The sequence below is a fragment of the Rutidosis leptorrhynchoides genome, chromosome 7, assembly GCF_046630445.1.
Source record: "Rutidosis leptorrhynchoides isolate AG116_Rl617_1_P2 chromosome 7, CSIRO_AGI_Rlap_v1, whole genome shotgun sequence".
Lineage (NCBI taxonomy): Eukaryota > Viridiplantae > Streptophyta > Magnoliopsida > Asterales > Asteraceae > Rutidosis > Rutidosis leptorrhynchoides.
This window is the reverse complement of record NC_092339.1, coordinates 72533193-72550706: the sequence shown is the minus strand read 5'-3', so window position 1 is coordinate 72550706 and position 17514 is coordinate 72533193.

Here is a 17514-nt window from a genome sequence, read left to right as displayed (position 1 = left end):
GAATGGTCTTTCCCTAGCAGACCCTAAAGAACTAGTCTTCTCCCCCCATTCTGAATTTTTATTTTTTTTAGGTTTTTATGAAATGAAGACTTCCTGTGAACTAAACCATGGTCTAATGCTACACGCTTTGATCACTAAACGTAATAATGACACACTTCCAAGTGAACTAGTATCAGTAATCAGATAAAAATTGGACGGAGTAAGAAAAGAATCCAGATGCGAAGATAATAAGTTACAATTTGGTAAAGGAAAATCAAAATCCGCAGCGAAAAGAAGAGCACGACACCTTGAAAAATGTCACAAATGCGGAAAATGGTCACACGAAGGTAAATGTTCAAATAATCAAACCTATTCAAATACCGAATTTGTTACTCTATGCAAAGACGGACCGTTCATAAGTTTAGAAGAAAAAACATTAAATGCTCGAGATTACGCCTATGTAGCCATGGAAAACCAATTAGTCCGACTATCTTATGAGTGGGCTAGAGCATATAACTAAGAAATATATTTCACAGGTAAGTTTGTACAGTTTTCATTTTTTTTTAACCTTTTGATAATAAACGCTAATTTGTTCGCTATAAAGTATTAAATTGGTATTCAATAAAATTAGGTCTTGCGACCGAAATTATTGATATCATACAAAAAATTTATTACATCACTGCGAAATTTAACGTTTATTCTTAAGGTATAAATATCTTTAATCAATCAACCCAAAATATTTCAAAAATTCGTCATGAGTTAAATTAGGTCATGGAACCGAAATTACTTTACCGAAAAGAGGGGCGCATATTTTTGATAATATTTGATTGATTAAAGTGGGATAAAAGCCAAAAAGATTTTTAATTTTATTTTTACTTTATTTTTAAAATTAATATTAAAATAATATTGTAAACTTGTTAAAATTAAATCAATATATTTAAAATTGTAAATATTTGAAAAATTAATATTTTTAATATAAGTTTGTAAGTATAAAAACAAAAATATAATTTAAAGTTTGGTGTGAATTTTTAATTTTAAAATATGAATTTTTAATTTTATGCATTTTAAATTTAAGTTTGGTGTGAATTTAAAGACAAAAATTTACTTTATTTCGCTAAGTTAAAAATATGATTTTTAAAATTCGTCGTGAGTTGAAGACTAGGTCATTGAACCGAAATTGCTCTACCCGAGGGAGGGACGAGAACTTTTATTATCATTATTTATCTTATTGATTTAAAGTATGCCAAAAAAATTAAAAAACCCAAAAAAAATCTTTGCTTTTAAAACCGCGCTTTAAATAGACAAATTTTAAAATTTTGTCGAGAGACGGACTAGGATATCGATCCGAAACGACCTCGTCCTAAATAACAAGGGAAACAAAATTTTAAAATTAATTAATTAATTGTTTTATAAGTTAAGGTTTTTATAAATAAAAAAAAAGTCAAACTCCGCGACTTGCGGAGTTTGAAGAACAAAAGTACCACGACTCGCGGAGGTTACAAAATCCAGAAAAAAAAATAAAACGGCAGAAACAGATCAGTCCACTCAACCACACTAAAATACTGCGAAGAACCAACGAAAAACACACACAAAAATCGAATTTTTTTGGCCATTTTTCATCAAATCTTTTACAAAATCATGTTGAGAAGGATGCTATCAAGGAATTACTCAAGGAAAACGGTAAATTTCTACACCAAAACACCATTTAATCCGAAAATTAGTGTTCTTGAACAAATTTATACCCAATTCGATTTTGATGCTTTATAGTGTAATTATTCTTAAATTGCTTATATATTATGCTTGTATAACCTAGATTGATGCTATTTAACATGATTAGAAGCCTTAAACTTCAAATTTTGAGTAATCTAGGGTTTGTGTTCTTGAACAATTTGGGGCTTTTTGATATAAACAGGTTATGGCCGATTTTTGTCATGAATTATTGCTAAATTAAGTAGTGAAACATGTTTAGGTAGTTAAATGATCCAAACTTTGAGCCTAAACATGATTTTTTAAGAATTAAAGTGGACTTTTTCAAGTCTAAAATTCATGAACTTGAATTTTGAGAGATAATACCATTTGAAACTTGTTTAATTGCTAATAATGATTATTTTGACATGTTATTTGAGTTGAATGCTTATGAACTTGGCGAACATTTTCGTATATGATTATTTGAAAAAGTGTAAATTTGATAAAAATATGAAAATGAACATAAGTTTGATATAAATTGAACATGTCATTGTAATTATTTTGATTAATGATTTTGCTGACACTAATGCATATTTGGATGCACAAAAATTGTGTTTGATGTGTTTTGCAGACTGAAAGGGGTGAATCTTCATCCCAAGCTCGCATTGCTCCTCCTGAGAATGCGGAATAACAAGATGTTGATAACCATTACAAACAAGATATACCTCATCCAGTTATGACATTTTCAGATATGCACGTGTAAAATTTGCACCCGAACTTGAGATTAGACAGACGTTGGATAGATTATCCAAAATACCAAAGGGGCTTGCATACTCTTCATTCTAAAGCTGTTGAAGTACCTAGGGTAATAGAATGGGAACCGTTAGAAGCCGTAGAATTGGCCGAGCCAATTAGAGAATTACTTACACAGAGGTATGGTAATTCTACTTTTAACGATTGGGTACGATTATTCAACATGCGTAGACCAGTATATAAAGTATGGTGTGAAGAATTATTGTGTAGTATAGAAATAAATGATCTGGTAGCTAGTTTAACCGATCGATCTTTTATTAGATTTTTGTTAGGAGGTTCGATGCGCCACATGTCTCTACTAGACATGGCTCAGGCCTTACGTATATATACGCCTGAGGAGCTAGCATCTGCCGATTGTGGAGGGTTGATATTAAATGGTAGGAAGATTGATGAAAATTTTGATACGCATGGTGTATGGAGTCAAATGACTAGCCATCACCGATTTAAAGGGGGAAATTACTCTTATCTTGATATTGATAGAGCTGAATTAAGAGTAATCCATAGGTTTTTAGCGAACTCGATTACACAACGAGGTAAGAATAAGGAAAAGGTAAATGAGCAAGATTTATTTTACCATATGTGTATTCGAGACCCACAAAGCGCTGTAAGTATACCTTATTGTGTGGGTTATTATTTATCAGCTATGGTTAGGGGGATGAGACCGCACAGTATAATAGGAGGTGGTATATTTATTACATTAATTTCTGAGTATCTCAATGTGGATATAAGTCGGGGGAATTATTAATCGAAGAACCAGAACCCCACGATACAATTGGTTTAAATGTATATCATGGTGCTAAGGTTTTGAAGAGGCGAAATAACGCCGCAGTAAGATATAATGGAAGACATCCACATGTTGAGAGAAATCAACAGCCAGGTAATGTGGGAGGGGGAAATGAAATGACAGAAATGCAAAGGTTTATAGCTTCACAAGAATATGAAAATGCTAGACATAGAGCATTTGAAGATTGGCAAGTTCATCAAAACCACATGATAGCTCATTGCCAACATATAGGTAGAAACTATATTCCTACTCCAACGCCCGTATTTCCTCCCTGGTCTATAGAGATCCAACCACCGTATCCTACTTATAACCCAGCTGAAGCATTTTATAACACATACGGTTATGCATGGAACCCCTACTGGTATCAGTAACAACCCTAGTTTATTTAGTTTTATTTATTTTATTTTTGTAATGTTACTACATTTAACACTTATGTTGATATTGTAATAGTTTTTATAATTTTCTAACTTTTATTATTAGATTTTAATAATTTTTGAATGTGGGGTAATATACCAAACTTCAAAAATATGTATATATGTTGCAGTTTATCTTATGTACACAACAGGGTAAAACAACGCATTTTCAAAGACTGGCATTAAGTTCAGCAAAAGCAACTAATTTTGATGACAAGATGCAAAATATATGTGAAATAACGACAAGACGGAATGAACAAATGATATGCACCATTTATCATTCAACAAAAACAACAATATGTTTGGAAACTTTGGTAAAATTTAATCATTTTTATACGCTAATCACCCTCAATAATTTAAATTGTTACTGATTTCTTGCAAATGAGGGCATTGCAAGATCTTAAGTATGGGAAGGGGTTAAATTCTTTCGGATTTTTAAAATTTTTATCTTAAACACTTGGTTACCATTAAAAATACTAGTAAAGCAGTAGTTGTATTAGAATCTAGTGCTCTCTGATAATAAAGAACAGCCCTAGTCTTATATACTGACTACCCAATTCTAGTAAAATTTTATAAAATTTTCAATTAAATGAACTCAAAATCATGTTTATACATATTTATGAACGATAAAACTAGGTGTTAACCCTGAAATTATTGTTACCTTGGAAAGGACATAAATTGAGAAACAACCCAAAATGTTAGAATTCATTTAAAATGGAATAGAGGACAATAAAATGGAAAATAAAAGCCAAGTGTGGGAAAATTTACCAAGTAATTTTAAACATATGTCACATATTTTTGTACAAATAATTGAAAATACTTTTGTTTTGGACGATAATTAACTGTTTTACCCAATGAAAGAAAAGAAGAGATGGATCTACACGATGAATCAATTCCATCATTAAAAGGAAGTAATGTTTTCCAAAAAAGAAATGCGCTTCTTGATTTAGGTCATGAAGTTGTCGTCCAGACCAGCTGTAGGTTGACGAAAAATCTAAAAAAGTCATCTCTAAAATCAGCAGGAAATCCACAGACCTCAGCATAAAACAGGGTCGCCAAGTGGTCAGACTTATCCTAACCATGAGAGGATCTGTCTCGTAAAATGGGGAGGACGCCGTGCAAATTAGCTGGATAAGACTAATGAATCAGATCCCCAGAAAGGATAATCTCCTTAAAGATCAAAAATCAGCTTTTAAGACTGATATTACTCAATCCTTGAGATTGACCTTAAAGATTGAGAATTCAAACTCATGGAATTCAATAATATCTAAACTCGAACTTGAACGAGAAAATATTTTGATCAAATTATAAACCGATTTGTTTTCTGAAAACCCATTTTCAATGCGTTCATTACCATTGAACGTAAAATCCTAGAAATTCACCTAGAATTCACTAGGTCACCTGAACCAAATCGGGTGTCAACCGTAAGAACGGTGGTTGCATAGCATGGTCAAAGACAGGACCTTGTGCCAGACCTAAAAATTATAAGGGTGAGCTTTACTATTGCTCCTACAAAGGATAGTAATTGCGTCCGACACGTTATAGACCATAATTAAATGCATGTCATTAGACATTGCCTTAACAGTTGCTTGTTCATCGCTTTCCTTTACAACCGGACGGTAGTTTGCCGAAAGGTAATATACGGGACAAGTGAACTGGACGTGTTACTTTCCTGATACAAGGTTAGCAAGTGGGTAACACAAAACCACTAGTGTTGAGCTAAAATTTTCAAATCTGAAACCCACACAACCCACAAAAATATTTTGCAAACACCGGTGAAGGGTTATTCCGGAAAACTTGTCTAAGGTAAAAGCTAGATTTAATTTTCAAAAGATCAAATGTTTTCATAAAGATCCAATTTCCTTAATGGATCTAAATTTTTATAGTCATGTGGGACTGTAAACCACATCGTTACTACCATTGTTTATACCGCTGTATATAAATCACTGATGTACAAAGTGTGAAGAATAAAGAAGTGATTCTAGTATTTCAAGACTATATTGCTTGAGAACAAGCAACTCTCAAGTGTGGGAATATTTGATAATGCTAAAAACGAACATATATTTCATAGCATTATTCCTCAAGAAAGACAAGCTTTTAGTTGAAGTTGTCCTATTTACAAGTAATATTCGTTTAAATAATAAAAGGTAAAGACAAAAGACAGATTCGACGAATTGAAGACGCAAACGACCAAAAAGCTCAAAAGTACAAAATACAATCAAAGAGGTTCCAAGTATTGATGAGAAACGTCTCAAAATTACAAAAGTACAAGATTCAAAACGCAAAGTACAAGATATTAAATTGTACGCAAGGACGTTCGAAAATCCGGAACCGGGACCTGAGCCAACTCTCAACGCTCGACGCAACGGACTAAAAATTACAAGTCAACTATGCACATGAATATAATATAATATATAATTAATTCTTAAAATTAATATATATATATTATATTATATTTAAAATCCGTCGGCAAGAAAGGATCCAAAATGGAGTGAGCTGTAAAATCAAACTCCGCGAGTTGCGGAGTTTGAAGGAGAGAAGTGCCGCGACTCGCGGAGCCCCCAATTATGAAACTGCCTATAAAAGCTCGCGCATTCTGATCGTAAAAAATATCCATATATATCAATCTCTCTATCTATATGTAAACGTATATATATATATTTATATTTTAATTTTAATTTTAATTTTAAATCCTAATAATAAGGGTATGTTAGCGAATGTTGTAAGGGTGTAAGTCGAAATTCTGTCCGTGTAACGCTACGCTATTTTTAATCATTGTAAGTTATGTTCAACCTTTTTAATTTAATGTCTCGTAGCTAAGTTATTATTATGCTTATTTAAAATGAAGTAATCATGATGTTGGGCTAATTGCTAAAATTGGGTAATTGGGCTTTGTACCATAATTGGGGTTTGGACAAAAGAACGACACTTGTGGAAATTAGACTATGGGCTATTAATGGGCTTTATATTTGTTTAACTAAATGATAGTTTGTTAATTTTAATATAAAGATTTACAATTGGACGTCCCTATAAATAACCATATACACTCGATCGGACACGATGGGCGAGATATTTATATGTACGAATAATCGTTCATTTAACCGGACACGGGAATGGATAAATAGCCACTAGAATTATTAAAACAGGGGTGAAATTATATACAAGGACACTTGGTGTAATTGTTAACAAAGTATTAAAACCTTGGGTTACACACAGTCGATAACCTGGTGTAATTATTAAACAAAGTATTAAAATCTTGTTACAGTTTAAGTCCCCAATTAGTTGGAATATTTGACTTCGGGTATAAGGATAATTTGACGAGGATACTCGCACTTTATATTTATGACTGATGGACTGTTATGGACAAAAACCAGACGGACATATTGAATAATCTAGGACAAAGGACAATTAACCCATGGGCATAAAACTAAAATCAACACGTCAAACATCATGATTACGAAAGTTTAAATAAGCATAATTATTTTATTTCATATTTAATTTCCTTTATTTTATATTTAATTGCACTTCTAATTATCGCACTTTTATTTTTTGTTATTGTATTTAATTGCACTTTTAATTATCGTATTTTTAATTATCGCAAGTTTATTTTATCGCACTTTTATTTATCGCAATTTCATTATCGTTATTTACTTTACGCTTTAAATTAAGTCTTTTATTTTTAATATTTTACATTAGGTTTTAACTGCGACTAAGTTTTAAAATCGACAAACCGGTCATTAAACGGTAAAAACCCCCTTTTTATAATAATAATATTACTTATATATATATATTTGTATTTTTATAAAATAAAACTAATATAGCGTTAAGCTTTGTTTAAAGATTTTTCCCTGTGGAACGAATCGGACTTACTAAAAACTACACTACTGTACGATTAGGTACACTGCCTATAAGTGTTATAGCAAGGTTTAGGTATATCCCATTTGTAAATAAATAATTAAAACTTGTGTAATATTTCGTCGTATTTCGTATTTAAATTAATACTATTTCATATACACCTCGCATAACATCAGTCTCACAGGGACCAATTAGTAGATCTCGCAGATCCAAAAGTTGTTCATAAAGTTGGTCTCGCAGGACCAAAAAGTAGATCACGCAGATCCAAAAGTTATTCATAAGCTTGGTCTCACACGGACCAATTAGTAGATCACGTAGATCCAAAAGTTGTTCATAAGCTTGGTCTCGCAGGGACCAATTAGTAGATCACGCAGATTCAAAAGTTGTTTATAAGCTTGGTCTCGCAGGGACCAATTAGTAGATCTCGCAGATCCAAAAGTTGTTTATAAGCTTAGTCTCGCAGGGACCAATTAGTAAATCACGCAGATCTAAAAGTTGTTTATAAGCTTGGTCTCGCAGGGACCAATTAGTAGATCAAGCAGATCCAAAAGTTGTTTATAAGCTTGGTCTCACAGGGACTAATTAGTAGATCACCCAGATCCAAAAGTTGTTTATAAGCTTGGTCTCGTAGGGACCAATTAGTAGATCACGCAGATCCAAAAGTTGTTTAAAGTTTGCCCCAAAGATAAGTTGTGTTTATAGTTGTCAGTTAGGGATTTAGTCGGACATAGCCGGGTATAGCATATTTTAAAGTTGGTACTTGTGTCTAGTGTGTAAAACAGTTATAAAAGTGTGCATGTATTCTCAGCCCAAAAATGTAAAGAGTAAAAAGGAATCAAATAAACTCACGAAAAATCAGTTTTAGTATTTGTATTCATTTCATAAAAACAGTTATAAAAGTAGCGCATGTATTCTCAGCCCAAAAATATAGATAAAAAGGGAACTATGAAAACTCATGATACGATACGATAGTTTATAGTAAATATATGTATGATGGCACTGAACAAGTGCAGAGTTGTCCTCGGATTCACGAACCTATATCAAGTATATATATTAACACATATACTCGTAATCGAATAAGTTTATATATATAAATTTATTGGTTATGTCACTTTTATATTAATACATATAAGTTTCTTACATTCATTCTATATATTCTAAATGGTTAAGAATATAAATTATATTATGTGTGTGTGTATATATATATATATATATATATATATATATATATATATATATATATATATATATATATATATATATATATATATATATATATATCATTTGTTTGTTAAAATAGTAATAAAAATAATATTAGTAATGATAAAAATAATAGTAATGATAATATTAATATCAATAATAATGATAATAATATTAATGATTATATTAATAATGATAGTTTTAATAGTAAAACAATCTTCTTAAAAGTGATAATTGAATACAAATGATAATTTTAAAAAAATGATAATAATACTAGTAATACAATAATAATACTAATAATGATAATATTAGTAATGATAATCTTTTTAGTAAAAATAATAATAATAATCATAATTGTAATTATAAAGATGATAATAATAAATGGTAGCTAATACTTACTAGTAATGATAATAATAATATTGACTTTAATATTTAGTGATAATCACGATAATACTAATACTTGTAATACTTATAATAATAATACTTATTCAAGTCATGATAAAACTAATATTAATAGTAATTAGGATAATAATTAGAAATATAATAATAATAACCATAAACAATAACACTAGTAATAATAATAATAATAATAATAATAATAATAATAATAATAATAATAATAATAATAATAATAATAATAATAATAATAATAATAATAATAATAATAATAATAATAATAATAATAATAATAATAATAAGAGTGCTACCTTAAAAGCTTTCCTTAAAAAAATATGTCATGAACGGGACTCGAACCCGAGACCTCTCGCTCACCGCAACAACACTTAACCATTACTCTGCTCGTCACATTTCTGATTAAATCAGAAACCAAAAAATATATAACGCGTAGTATTTATTTCATCTCCTTCTTCCTTTTTAATTCGACCAGAACCCAATTAAACATAACAACGAGCTATGAATTTGTTTTGAATTTTCAAATGAAACAGCAACAAACGTATGGTGGGTGTTCTTGATTAACAAAATCAAAACAAAACAGAAAATATAGCAGCAGCAGTCACGCGATGAGTTTCAAGAACTCAATCATTGATTTTGAATTTGGAACCGTTTCAGGCTATGATTATCAAATGAAAAAGGTAGTAAATCGTTGTTAGAAATTTCTGATATCATCAATTGAACTTGAAACAGAAACACGACATCGAATTTCTTGATGAACACGAGTTGACTTTCTTTTGTAAAATATCTTTGACTCGTGAATTGAAGCTTGATATAATGAGTTGGAATCTAAGATTTTGCAGATAGATCGAGTGTATTATTACTAACAATATAACATTAACACATTTTGATAAACGATTTGAATTCAAGTTTTTAAAAAATTGAACCATAACAGAGTCGTAAAATATATATATATATATATATATATATATATATATATATATATATATATATATATATATATATATATATATATATATATATATATATATATATATATATATATATTTGTTTAACTATAATCAGAATCAATTGTATTTGATAATTGAGATTAAGAGTTGTGAAATTAACAGATGGGAATTGGTAGTTTTATAGCAAAAGTGGGTCGACAATTACAATTCCTTGGCCAGTAGAGGATTTAAAAACTCAGTAAAATAAATAAATTAAAAAACTGATCGTGATTTATATAAAAATAAAAAGCAGATCTGTATCCATAAAAATAAAGAAATCGGATACAAAAATATATATATCGTGGTCTGTTCTTGACTTTCTATATTTATTTATATTTTTTTAATAATAGATATATTAATAATAATAATACTATTAATAATAAAAATGCTAATAATAATAGAATTTATAATAATTATTATTATATTAATAATAATAATAATTGAGATAATAATAATAATAAATAATGATAATGATAATAATAATAATAATAAATATCAAGTTTAATAATAATAATATGTTAATATTAATAAAAATAATAAAAATGTTAAATTATCATTATTAATAATGATAACTATATAATGTTAATAATAATAATAATATTAGTAACAATAATAGTGATACTACTGATAATAATATTAGTAATGATAAACCTAATAATAATAATGTTAATGATATATATTATGTTAATGATATTATTAATCATATTAATCATAATAAATGATAAATAATAAAAATTTTGATAATAATAATATTAAATGACAATACTGATAATGATAATTGCAAATGATAATAGTTAATGAAGATAATAAATTGTCTTAGTTTCATAGTAATAAGGATAATGATAAGTATTTATAATAATATCAATAATAGTAATAATAATAATAATAATAATAATAATAATATTAATAATAAGTTGTATTAATAATGATGATTGTAAATGATATAGAATAATAAATGATAATATTGTTTAAAACAATATTAATAATAATACTAATACGTAATTATTTTCAAATACTTGTTCGTGAATCGTTGAAATTACATAAAATTTAGGTTTAAATTTTGTAAAAAAATTTCCGGGTTGTTATATTTTTAGATGAATGCATCAAATCTTTTAATATTCTTAAAGAAAAACTCACTAATGTGTCGATCATGATAACTTCAAATTGAAATCTACCATTTGAACTCATGTGTGATGCAAGTGATTTTGCAATGGGAGCCGTTTTAGGTCAAAGGATTGAAAAACAATTTCAACCTATATATTATGCTAGTAAGACGTTACAAGGAGCACAAACAAATTATACAACTACTGAAAAAGAACTCCTTGCTATTGCCTTTGCTTTTGATAAATTTCGTTCACATCTCGTTCTAGCTAAAACGGTGGTCTATACCGACCATTCTGCTCTTAGATACCTATTTTCAAAACAAGATGCCAAACCACGATTAATCTGTTGGATCTTACTCTTACAAGAATTCGATATTGAAATCCGAGATAAAAAGGGAGTAGAAAATCTCGCCGCTGATCATCTTTCTCGTCTTGAAAATCCCGAATTAGAAGTTCTAAATGAATCGATTATACAAGATAACTTTTCTGATGAATATCTATTGAAGATCGATTATAACGAAATTCCATGGTTTGCAGACTTTGCAAACTACTTAGTATGTAGATTCCTTGAAAAAGGGTTGTCATACCAAAAACGAAAGAAATTCTTTAGTGATATAAAACACTATTTTTGGGAAGATCCACATTTGTTTAAAAGTTGTCCCGATGGAATAATACACCGATGCGTATTCGGGGATGAAGCTAGTCAAATCTTAAACCATTGTCACGCAGGACCAACAGGAGGGCATTATGGGCCTCAACTCACAGCAAGAAAAGTTTACGACGCTGGATTCTATTGGCCTACAATTTTCAAAGACGCACACCTTCTTTGTAAATCCTGTGATGCATATCAAAGGGCCGGAAAAATAAGTCAACGTGATGAAATGCCACAAAATATCATTCAAGTATGTGAAGTATTTGACGTTTGGGGTATTGACTTTATGGGTCCATTTCCAAAATCTCATAATAATCTCTATATTCTCGTTGCCATTGATTATGTATCTAAATGGGCGGAAGCACAAGCTCTCCCAACTAACGATGCACGAGTTGTAGTCAACTTCCTAAAACATCTTTTTTGCAAGGTTCGGAACACCGAAAGCTTTAATAAGTGATCGGGGTACTCATTTTTGTAATAACCAACTTGAGAAAGTTCTCAAAAGATATGGAGTAACTCATAAAATCTCAACCGCTAATCATCCACAAACAAGTGGACAAGTTGAAAATACCAACCGATCATTAAAACGTATTCTAGAAAAAACTGTAGGATCAAATCCGAAGGAATGGTCCATGAAATTGGAGGATGCACTCTGGGCTTTTAGAACAGCCTACAAAACTCCAATTGGTACCACACCTTTTAAACTCGTTTACGGAAAAGCATGTCACCTTCCAGTAGAAATTGAGCACAAAGCATTTTAGGATTTGAAGACGTGTAATCTTGATTTACATGAAGCTGGACGTCTACGGTTAAGTCAATTAAACAAATTAGAAGAATTAATACATGATGCATATGAAAATTCGTTAATCTATAAGGAAAGAACAAAGAAATGGCATGATAAAAGAATCAGAAGTTCAAAAGAATTTAAGGAAGGAGACAGAGTCCTTCTTTCCAATTCACGATTCAAGCTATTTTCTGGAAAATTGAAATCAAGATGGTCTGGACCATTCATAGTTAAAAGAGTTTTCCCGTACGAAACAGTAGAATTAATAAATTCAAACGGGATTAAATTTAAAGTTAATGGTCACAGAGTTATACATTACATAGATAGTCCAATGGAAGTTGAAGATGAAGTTAATCACAATTTCGACACCACAGCTAACTAAGTGTGGGAAGAATCGAATCTTTTAAGGATAATATAATGCTGTCTAGAGTTAGATTTTCTGTTTTCGTGTAATTCTCGAAAATGGAATCCGAATGGTCTTTCCCTAGCAGACCCTAAAGAACTAGTCTTCTCCCTCCATTCTGAATTTTTGTTTTATAGGTTTTACGAGATGAAGAATTCCTTTGATTTGAACTATGGTCTACTACTACATGCTATGATTACTAACGTAATAATAACATCTTTCCGAGTGAACTGGTATCATTCATAAGAGGCAAAATGGACGAAGTAAGGAAAGAACTCAGGAAGAATCGTAATAAGACACATTTTGGTAAAGGAAAATCAAAATCCGCAACAAAAAGAAGAAATGGTCACACGAAGGGAAATGTTCGAACAATTAAACACATTCCAATTCTGAGTTTGTTACTTTATGCAGAGAAGGGCCGTTCATATGTTTAGAAGAAAAGTCATTGAAAATTCGAGGTTACGCCTATGTAGCTATGGAAAACCAAATCGAACGACTCTCCTATGAGTCGACTAAAGCAGGACTCTGAGAATTCTATCTAATAGGTAAGTATGTACAGTTTTTATTTTATTTTTATTTATTGCTTTTAACCTTTTGATAATAAACACTGAATCGTTCGCTATAAAGTATTAAATTGATATTCAATAAAATTAGGTATAATAAACCGAAATTATTGATATCATACAAAAATTTAATGCATCACTGCGAAATTACCGTTTATTCATAAGGTATAAATATCTTTAATCAATCAATTTAAAATATTTCAGAAATTCGTCAGGAGTAAAACTATGAAATATAGCTAAAACTACTTTACCCAAAAGAGGGACGTATATTTTTGATAATATTTGATTGATTAAAGTGGGATAAAAGACCAAAAAAAATTTATTTTATTTTTACCATGTTTTTAAAATTAATATTATTTTAATATGTAATTATATTATTTTAAATATAAGATTGTAAAACTAATGTATATAAATATTAATGATATTTATATGAAATTTTATTATTACGCATTTTAAATTTAAGTTTGGTGTGAATTTAAAAACAAAAATGTACTTTATTTCATTAAGTTAAAAATTTGATATCTAAAATTCATCGTGAGTTGAAGAATAGGTCGTTGAACCGAAATTACTTTATCCGAGGGCGGGACGAGAAATTTTATTATCATTATTTTTAATTTTATTGATCTAAAATATGCCAAAAACATTAAAAAATCTAAAAATCTTTGCTTTTAAAACAATCGCTTTAAAATGACAAATTTTAAAATTTTGGCGAGGGACGAATTAGGTGAACGTACCGAAACAACCTCATTCTAAATATCAAAGAAACAAATTTTTAAAATTAATCAATATTGGTTTTATAAGTTAAAGGTTTTATAAAAAAAAAATAAAAAGAGTATATATATATATATATATATATATATATATATATATATATATATATATATATATATTTATTTATTTATTTTAGTTCTTAAAATATAAGATTATTAATATAAATATTTTCTATAATAATAAATCAAATAATACGTAGTATATAAATTATAAATTTGGGCCGAGTCAGTTTAACAAGCTCCAATAATTTCTGAATTGATGGGCCATGCGATCGCATGAGCCCAACGCCTAATAACCATGCGATCGCATGGTAGGTCTGGACAGGTCAGATTACAAGTTCCAGTCGACTGGTTCTGTTTCACTCATAATACACACAAATACACGAACACACACACATAAACACCCCTAAAATCATCATTTTTTCACCAATATTCACCAAATTTCTTGCTATAATCTGCTCTAATCATGCGTTTGTTCAGAAGTTTTTCAAAGAAGGTAACGATTCCACCCCTAAAACTCTTTAAATTTGAATTATAGTGTTCTTGAGCAAATTTTTACCTAATTTGATTTTGATAATTGCTAGTGTAATTAGAGTTAAATTATTCATATATTATTCTTGTATAACCTAGATTGATGCTATTTAACATGATTAGAAGCTTTAAACTTCAAAATTTTAACAATCTAGGGTTTGTGTTCTTGAGTAATTTGGGGCTTTTTGATATAAATAGGTTATGGCCGATTTTTGTTATGAATTATTGCTAAATTAAGTAGTGTAACATGTTTAGGTTGCTAAATGATCCAAACTTTGATCCTAAACATGATTTTTGAGCATCAAAGTGGACTTTTTAAGTCTAAAATTCATGAACTTGATTATTTTGATATGAATGCTATTTGAAACTTGTTTAATTGCTAGTAATGGTTATTTTAACATGTTATTTGAGTTGAATGCTTATGAACTTTGTATACATTTACATATATGCTTATTTGAAAAATTGTAGAATTGATAAAAATATAAAAATGAGTATAAGTTTAATATGGATTAAATATGTTATTGTAATTGTTTTAAATTTTTATTCTGCTAACACTAATGCATATTTGGATGCAAAATTTTGTGTTTAATGTGTTTTGCAGAGAAATACCGATACTGATGGTGCATCATCGTCTAGACAACCTGAACAAGAACCACAGCCAGAGATGCAGCCTGAGCCACAACCTGAACAACAACATAACTATGATCAACATCTACCATATTATGAACCGAATCTACAATTTGTTAATGCCTACGTACAATTTCCGTTTCATCAGTTAATAATAAACTCAAGAGTTCATGAACAGGAATTACATCCCAATATGAGGTATGAGCGAAACTGGATAGATTACCCGACGTACCAAAGTAACAAATTTAAGCTTTACACCAAAAATGTAGAGGTACCACGGGTGATAGATTGGAGACGTTTGGAAGAAGTCAGCCTAGCTAACTCAATTAGGCTGTTATTAATTCAAAGGTATGGGAACTCTTCTTTTCCTGACTGGAAACGTTTTTTTACCACTCGTAGACCTGTATATAAGGAGTGGTGTGTTGAATTAATGAGTACTATAGCATTAAATAGGGATGTAGATAACGTAGAAGATTGGAGCTTTCTTAGATTTTTACTTGGAGGTGGGATGTACAGGATGTCCATGCTGGACATGGCTAGGGCTTTACAGATTTACACCCCCGCTGAATTATTATCACCTGATTGTACAGCTTTGATTCATAAAGGTGAGAGGGTAGATAGAGATTTTGATGCTAATGCCATATGGAGGCGTATGTCAAACTTTAATGAGTTTAGGCGGGGTGGAAGACACTCCTATTTAGATATTAACAAAGCAGAGCTGCACATAATTCATAGATTTTTAGCAAATTCGATTACACAACGAGGTAAAAACAAGGAGAAAATAACCCTAAACGATTTATTCTACCTCAAGTGCATTCGAGACCCTAGAGGCTTTGTTAATATCCCCTGCTGTGTTGGTTATTATATATCCAAAATGGTGGAAGGAATATAGGAAGGGGGAATAATAGGAGGAGGCATTTTTGTTACTCTCATTAGAGAGTATTTAGGTGTAGATAAATATCTAGGGGGTCCGATGGTCAAGATTGAGGGACAAGCCGAGACTATAGGTCTATCAGTTTATCATGGTGCAAAGGTACTAACTCAGAAACACAATAGGCCACTACCATATTAGGGCAACCATCCATAGGTAGAGAGGAGTTCGGATGATGAGATGGAGGAAGCTGATGAAATTAAGGATGTCATTAGGGATAGTTATACTGATGTCTTCCAGCGTATAGATGAGGTGGAAATGAGTAATGAGGCTAGGCATCGTCAGTATGAGCAGTGGAGAGCCGCGGATGTGTACAAACAATCCAGGCAACGCCAGTATGATAGATGGGTAGTTCATCAGCACCAGATCATGAGCCAGCTATCATATCAGGTACCAGATAACTATATCCCGACTCGACCTGCATACTATCCACCACATCAGCCCGACATGCGACCACCCTTTGACCTGTACGACCCCAATCAAGCGTATCAGGACACCTATCACCAACCATGAAACCCGAACGATGATATGAATTGGAATCCATATCCAAATTAATAGTGTTCCATTGGTGATTTCTTATCTTTTATTATTTTTATCTATTTATGTTAAACATTTAACATTTTGATATTTTTATGTAATTTTTAACATTTTTATTATTTTGTACTAATATTTCATATTTATAATTTCAAAGTGGGATATTAAGTCCCATTTCAAATTACCATGCATGTTTATATTTGTATTGTATGTATATTGTGAATTGTACACAACAGGGTAAAACAGCGAATTTTCAAAGACTGGCATTAAGTTCAGCAAAAGCAACTAATTTTGATGATGAGATGCAAAATATATGTGAAATAACAACTGCAGGAATGAACAAATGAAGTGCACCATTTATCATTCAAACAAACAACAATATGTTTGGAAACTTTGGTAAAATTTAATCATTTTTCTACGCGAATCACCCTTAATAATTTAAATTGTTACTGATTTCTTGCAAATGAGGGCATTGCAAGATCTTAA